Here is a 7844-nt window from a genome sequence, read left to right on the forward strand (position 1 = left end):
CTCTCCTCTCCTCTCCTCTCCTCTCCTCTCCTCTCCTTCCTTCCTTTCTTCCTTCCTTCCTTTTCTTCTCAGCTATACAAGACAGGGGTTTTCTGGGTAACCTTGGCTATTACAGAACTCATTCTGTAGACCAGGCTGGCCTTGGTCCACCTGCCTATGCTTCCCGAGTGCTGAAATTAAAGGAGTGTGCAACCACTGTCCAGCCTGAACTGCTCTCTCTTTCTTTCTTTCTTTCTTTTTTCTTTCTTTTTATTTTATTTATTTATTTATTTATTTATTTTTGAAGCAGGGTTTCTCTGTATAACCCTGGCTGTCCTGGAACTCACTCTGTAGACCAGGCTGTCCTCGAACTCAAATCCACCTGCCTCTGCCTCCCAAGTGCTGGGATTAAAGCAGTTCACCACCACTGCCTAACGTATGTACTGTTTTTTCAATGGCAGTCATCTACAGGCTTTATCAGGCCTGAATGATGATATCAGTTGACTAAGGTAAAGCTATTTTTTCCTGACTCCATTTTGTGACTGCTTCAGTACCCTCTCCCAATAGCCACATCTGCCTTGGAAACACTTTGGGACTTCTTGTGAACCTGACCGTGGTCCAGATGTATTAACCAAAATAATCAATGCTTGTACAAGCTAAAACAGAAAACTAAAATAATTAACGGTTTTTTGTTTCTGTGTTTTTATTTTTTGAGGTTGGGTTTCTCTGGGTAGCCTTGGCTGTCCTGGAACTCACTCTGTAGATCAGGCTGGCCTTGAACTCAGAAATCCGCCTGCCTCTGCCTCCCAAGTGCTGGGATTAAAGACGTGCACCACCACAACCCGGCAGGACTCATATTCTTGATTGGCTTAACAAGTGCAGTAGTGGATAACTCTCTGGCATGGATCATTTCCAATAAAACCGAAACTTTTTTGTTTTGGGAGGAGTTTTGATTGTTTGTTTGTTTCTAGACAGAGTTTCTTATCTGTGTAGCCCTGGATATCCTGGAACTCACTCTGTAGACCAGGCTGGCCTTGAACTCAGAAATCTGCCTTCCTCTGCCTCCCAAGTGCAGCGATTAAAGGTGTGGGCCACCACTGCCTGACTCCCCTGACCCCTGAGGGTGTCATGTAGTCTGGGTTGGCCTCAAACTCATTATGTAGCTGAGGCTAGCCTTGAATTCCTGGCATTACACAAATGTACCACTTATGAGAGTTTTAATCTTGTTTTTCTTTTTAATTAGGAAGGATTGCATCCATTATACAGTACCATAAGGCACAAGTAAATTTCTCTGAGGTAGTTTCTTTAGGGCTTATTTTGAGTAAAAGATGAAATATAGACTTCTTAAAAGAAGCAAAAGCTAGGCGGTGGTGGCGCTCGCCTGTAATCCCAGCACTTGGGAGGCAGAGGCAGGCAGATTTCTGATTTTGAAGGCAGCCTGGTCTACAAAGTGAGTTCCAGGACAGCCAGGGCTATACAGAGAAACCCTGTCTTGAAAAAAAACCAAAAGAAGAAGAAGAAGAAGAAGAAGAAGAAGAAGAAGAAGAAGAAGAAGAAGAAGAAGAAGAAGAAGAAGAAGAAGAAGAAGAAGAAGAAGAAGAAGAAGAAGAAGAAGAAACAAAGCCAACCCAAACGATAGGGGACAGGAGGAATGGACAGGGAGAGTTAGTTACCTGCTATAATGTAAGGGCTCATGGTATTTTAGATTATTCAAAGGAACTTCACATATATGTTAATGGCCTAACTCATATCCACTGTTAAGCATTTGTTCTGAGTTAACTCCCCTCTCTTAGGGTACATGCTCCTGGAGAAATACAGGTTGACTGTTAGAGGGAAAACACCCTCTCTCCCCCAGATACAGTTTATAGGAACTTCAAGTCTTGATTCCAGCTGCTGGGACTGCTCTCAGGTATTCAGGGCATAAGTGTAGCCCTGAGCATTTAGAGCAAAACTCATCCTGGTATCTTACTTGGGGCAGCTGCTGGGAGGGAGGTCTGCACAAACGGGCAGCTCAACCTAAAGGAAGAAAAGTTCGTGTGGACATCCTCACCTTAGGTTCTTAGAAAAGAGCTAGGTAATTTCCAGAGAATTCTCCATGAAGGAGAGAAAGTTTTAGTTATACTTGAAATGGTCTCAGCAAGAATACAAGATGGAGGAAGCTCTACAGTGTCGTGCCCTGTAAAAACTAAGTAGACTGAGTGTCGATGTGCCTGAGCATAAAACATCCAAAAGAAGGAAAGAGAAAATGCTGGGGAATGGCGAGAAGACAAGCCCAGCCATCACAGGTCTCAGAAACTTGGTTGGCCACCTGCCCAGAGGCCCTTTGGAATGACAGGCTCCTTCATCCCCTTTATCCGGCTCCTCCCTGTAGAGTGCTCTACTGAGAAGCAGAGGGGAGCTGGGAGGGCTCTTTTTGTTTCGTCTTTCTTTCTTTCTTTCTTTCTTTCTTTCTTTCTTTCTTTCTTTCTTTCTTTCTTTCTTTCTTTCTTTCTTTCTTTCCTCCTTTCCTTCCTTCTTTTCTTTTCTTTTCTTTTTTGCCTAATTTTTGTTTTTAAGATCTTCTACCTTCTTAAGACTGCTGGCTTTTTAGGTAAAGCACAGTTAAGATTCAATTCCTGTCTCTGCTCAGTGGCCTTTGTGGTGACAGCTAGCACAAACTCCAGTATTCTGGTTACACAAGCGAGTGTGCTTAAGTTGGCTACAATACAAATAAGCTAGGAGGTCTTAAGAGTGTTGTGTATCTGTCTCTGAACGGCTTGGTTGCCAGACGTGGAGATTATTTCTAGCTCTGATGCTCTGATGGGCAATCTCCCTTTCTCTCTCTCTCTCTCTCTCTCTCTCTCTCTCTCTCTCTCTCTCTCTCTCTCTCTCTCTCTCTCTCTCTCTCTCTCTCTCTCTCACACACACACACACACACACACACACACACAAACACCGTCATCATTATCATCATCCCCCACCACACCCACACTTCTGCTTGCTCCTATGTAGTGTAGCAGTTTCTTATGGACTAAAACAATCCCTCTAAGGAGAAGGGGGCCTTCAGTTATCTCTTGTGGATAGAAATGTAACAAGACTCTCGAAGGCTTCTGCCCAGAAGTAGCTGCTTCTGCCCAGAAGTAGCTACTTCTGCAGAAGTAGCAAACAACAGTTGGAAGAGAAAGGAGACTGACTAGCCCAGCTGTCTAGAGGCTAGTTGAATTTCCTCCAAGTTTTTCAGAGAGCTCCAAAGATAAGCTTTTCCTGACTAAAATGCTCGTGGCTCAGTATCTGTAACTGACCACTCACCCATATTCCTGGTGGTAATCCCAATTAAAGCTCACAACTGCTTCACCAAGTTGGACTTTGGTGCAGTCATTACTTTTGTCTGCCATAGGCTCCCTTTTTGGGTCAAATAGATGAGTATGTGTTGCATTCCCCCCAAAAGTGTGTCACAACAAACTTCAGTGCTCCAACAGGGGCCTGACAGGAGCAAAGATGAGCTGGAGAGGAGCGATTGTGTGATCTTCTCTATAGAAAGCAAGCCATACAATTGAGGTTGAGCAAGCTGGGAGCCCGGGTGGGGTGGGTGGGGGTCATCTAAGGAGGAAATTCCACGAAGCAGTCTCCTTACCGGAAACCACCACAACCCCAACCCATATGGTGTGCGCTAGCGTGCCTTTTTGCTACAGCATTGGTTGCATGGTTCCTGCTAGGAGAGCTGAGATGTGTAACTAAGGCTGAGCCATTGGGTGGGGTGTCTGTGAGAGCGATCCCAGGAAGGCAGTCTTCAGCTCTCTGGTTTGGGGTGGCATACCAGCCTGATGAGTGGAATCTAACACTTGAATGTGGAGATGCCAGAGAACAGCGAAAGGTTTCAAATGTTAGTCTTTGAGAGTAGCCGGCAGGGCAGAGAGTATCAGAACCCAGCTATGGAAGTTGCTGGGCTGCTGCTATGAGATAGAAATGCTTTGGGGCAGTAACTGCAGCCCAGCAGGAACCTGTTGGTATAAAGGAAGAATTATAAGAAAGGCAGCCACAGCTAGCATCCTCCGTGTTGGCCTCTGATTTAGCAGGTGAATTTGATAAAGAAAGGATGACATAGTGGTGTTGGTTTGCCACTTATTATAGCTGGGGAAAGTACACGTTAAGTGAGTGCTGAAGGGCCCTTCCTGGGATCCAAGAACTTGGAACCCATAGAAAGAAGAGAAGCATGAGAAAGAAGAGGAGAAAGAGACTTTGGTAAAAATTGAGAAAAGACACATAGGTCTAATCTTTAATAGAAAAGATGAGAAAATCTGTGATCCAACTGGGGGGGGGGCATGGTTTAATAGTAGTCCCATAAAAAAAAAAATACCTTTGATAGTAGGGAATATTTCATCCCTGAACAGCTTGAATTGAAGAAGGCTTTAAAACAAGCAATGAAAGATCCTGTCGCTGCCTGGCTCATGACACTGTGTCACACTGGAGCAGATGGGATCAGTTTGATTGCTGTGGAGACAGATAACTACCCCTCTCTTTAAGATAGGGGTTTCGTAACCTGAAATTCGGATGCATGGTGAACAAATGAGTACTGAAAATAGAATTCTAAATGCAATATGCCAGACAAAAGGAATAAATATTGCACAAGTACATATTCTCGGTCTAGAATAGTCAAATCAACAGAGACAACAGAAAAAAGGACAGTAGTTACCTGAGTCTGGGGTAGATCAATTTGGCAAAGATTGCTTAACGGAGAGATGCAATTTGAAATAAATTTAAAAAGGTTTTTTTTTTTTTAATAACAACTAATGGTAATAGCTGTACAATACTTTGAATAACTCTAAATGGCATTTTAATGTTATATGTATGGCACAATGCAAAGCACTTTATAGAAAAAGACAAGTTATAGACTAGGAGAACATATTTGAGAAAACCAATGTTGGATTACAGGCTTACATCTAGAACTTGCAAGGAACACTTAAAACTTAATATAGTCAAGTCTTACTTATGCTTACTGGGAATTCAGTTCTAATCATCAAAACATTATACCTAGATGACATATATGATATATATATATATGCATGTAAGATATATATATATATACATGTAAGATATATATATACATGTAAGATATATATATATATATATATATATCATCTTTTATTATCAAAAACTGTCAATGATCATCTAAGCCTTCCTTAAGTATGTCAATCTTTCTGTTCTCAGAGGACCTTGCTTCGGGTGGCTAGGGAGAATAGAGGTTGTCGAAAGTTGAAATGACGATGACAATGTCTCAACATACAAACATTGACAGTGGGTGGCACAGGCCTCTAATCTCAGCTAATTAGGATGCTGATGTAGGAGGGTTGCAAACTCAAGGTAACCTTGGCTACAGAGAGAGTTTAAAGTCAGCCTGGGAAGCCTAGTGACAGCCTGCATCAAAATAAAGACACGCCCCACCGAATAAAATCATTTAATCCCAGCACTTGGGAGGCAGAGGCAGGCATATCTCTGAGTTCAAGGGCAGCCTGGTCTACAGAGTTTTTTCCAGGACAGCCAGGGCTATACAGAGAAACCTGTCTCGAAAAACCAAAAAAACAAAACAAAACAAAAAGACCAATATGACATGTGGTCACTCTTACACTCTTATTGGGATATCAACCCAGGAAATCGGGTCCTAGAGAGAAATCAGACATTTTTAGATCCATCAGTGTAGCTGGGGACTGGGGATTTGACCAAGACAATACAACAGGCAGCAGTGGACAGCAACACAGACACATCTGCAAACCCAAGAGCCTTCCCACATAGTGTTAGCCAAGTTAGAGGGCCAGATAGTAAGCCAAAATGAATGTGAGCACATCTTGTGCCTCTCAGCTCACAGGGAATACACATTTGTGATATCCCAAGTATTTATTTTCCTCTAAGGTGTGTCCCTGGAGCCTGCCCTGCCTTGATGGAGCTCCAGAGTTCGTGGATTTGGGAGATATCCTTAAGACTCTTGGTTCTACTTTATTTTTACCTAGGTAGCCACTATTTAAAAAAGCCTTTACCCAGAGAATTTCTTTGCAGCATGCCAGTCCAGCAGAACACCAGCGAGGCAGTACAAAACACACAGAGGCACATGCATGAAGTAACAGAATCAGTTTATATTAAATATAAGCGAAAACACAACAACCACAGGCCAACATCTGCTCAACCAGTGGGCAGGGGAAAACAGACAAAAACAACGGAAATGAAACGAAAACCCAAATGGCAAAAACAACTAGGTAGACATTGATCCCAAAGCTCCACAGGGCCATGTTGTAACTAAGAGGTCCTTCTTGTGGATGCCAGCTATGGAGGTCTTCCCGTGAGGCAAGCGCTTGTGAGATCTAGCAGCAGGATGTGGGCATTATTATGTTATACAAATCTGGATGCATCACACTGAAAACCTGCAAGGAGACAGACACAGAGAAGTAGAAAATGTCTCTACCATTATTAGTCCCTGAGAAAGGTCAATGTGCATTAACATGAAATTACAACAATATGCAATTATAATTATCCACTACAGTTCACCAGCTAGTACCTCAAAATCAATTTTAAATATAAAATAATGTTGTTGATTAGCTTTCTATTATTAGAACAAATAAGTGAGATAATCTAAAAAGAGAAAATGTTCATTCGGCTTGCAGTTTCCATACATCCACACCATTTGCTGCATATTCCTTTCACCTGGGACAGTGGTGAGGTAGCAAGGCATGTAAGGGATCATTCAATTCATGGCCAGAAATAGAGGACAGGGTCTCACAATCCACTTTCAGGCTCACACTCCTGATACTCCAGCCCCCACCAACACCTACTTAAAGTTTTCAACATCTCCCAATAGTGCCCATGCCTTGTGTAGGTGAAGGAGACTTTGAACTCCTGATCTTCCCCTCTCCTTGTCCAAGTACTGAGATGACAGGCATGTGTCATCATGCTCAGACAGTTCCCAAATCCTTTACAATTTCCATTGTTTGTCCAATGTTTAAAGTTTCCAACACAGAATTTAAAACGTTTGCGAAACAGAGTCTGTAGGATATCGTTTAGAAAGTATCAAAATGTGAAATTTTTGTCAAAAAAATTTTTTTTAAATTGAAGTCTCTACATTAAAGTTAGCTTACAAACAGCCTTATTTTTTAATTCCAATGACAAAAATAATAGGGAAACAGACAGCAAAAATTACATCAGTAAAAGTGACTTGCTGGAGAAACAATATAGAAACTTATGAGTTAACTGGAACTTTGCTATTTCAGAAGGCACCATTACCATCACAAGGTATCAGCAATCATTCTATGGGGATCTTGTGTGATGTCACTACACCAGTAACATGGGTAGTAACTGTGGTGTGTGTATAACATATACAATTAAATTAATATATATTTAATTATATATATATATATATATATATATATATATATATATATATATAGTCACAAAGACTGCCTCTTTTCTTAAGACATGTTAAGTCTGAAGGTTTATGGTTCAAGTCATACACCCTACTGGAAACAGTTTCTTCCTCTAATACAGTAATTCTTACCTTTTAGAACGGAATAACATCTCTTCAGGAGTGCTATCACTTTCAAAAAACAGGTAGCCTCAAAATGTGATGTCAACATACAAACGTAGTTAAAAAAAAAGGAAAAAAGAAAAAGGCAGTCTTTGTGAGTTTACTTTGCAATTTAATGAAGACTGAAGACTGGCTTTGGACCTCTGGGATGTTGTTTTCCAGAAGGAAGACCACTGATGCCACCGCCGAAAGCAGAACCTCAATCAGCTTGAAAGAGAATGGGCTCAACAAAAGAGAAAACTGTCAACAGAGATGATAAGGTACAATATTCAACTCCACAGTTCTTGGAATCCTAAGGAAATTTAAAAGTCAGTGT

The 7844-nt window shown here is 41.6% G+C and overlaps 1 long non-coding RNA gene across 1 annotated transcript in view; it reads left to right on the forward strand.

Moving 5' to 3' along the window:
* Positions 1 to 7844, forward strand: part of LOC115063134 — a 26764-nt gene that overhangs the window by 16321 nt on the left and 2599 nt on the right. The window contains exon 3 of the long non-coding RNA XR_003843015.1: positions 7691 to 7788. This is a non-coding gene — a long non-coding RNA (uncharacterized LOC115063134). The remainder of the gene's footprint in view (positions 1 to 7690; positions 7789 to 7844) is intronic.

This window comes from Mus pahari, chromosome X, assembly GCF_900095145.1.
Source record: "Mus pahari chromosome X, PAHARI_EIJ_v1.1, whole genome shotgun sequence".
NCBI lineage: Eukaryota > Metazoa > Chordata > Mammalia > Rodentia > Muridae > Mus > Mus pahari.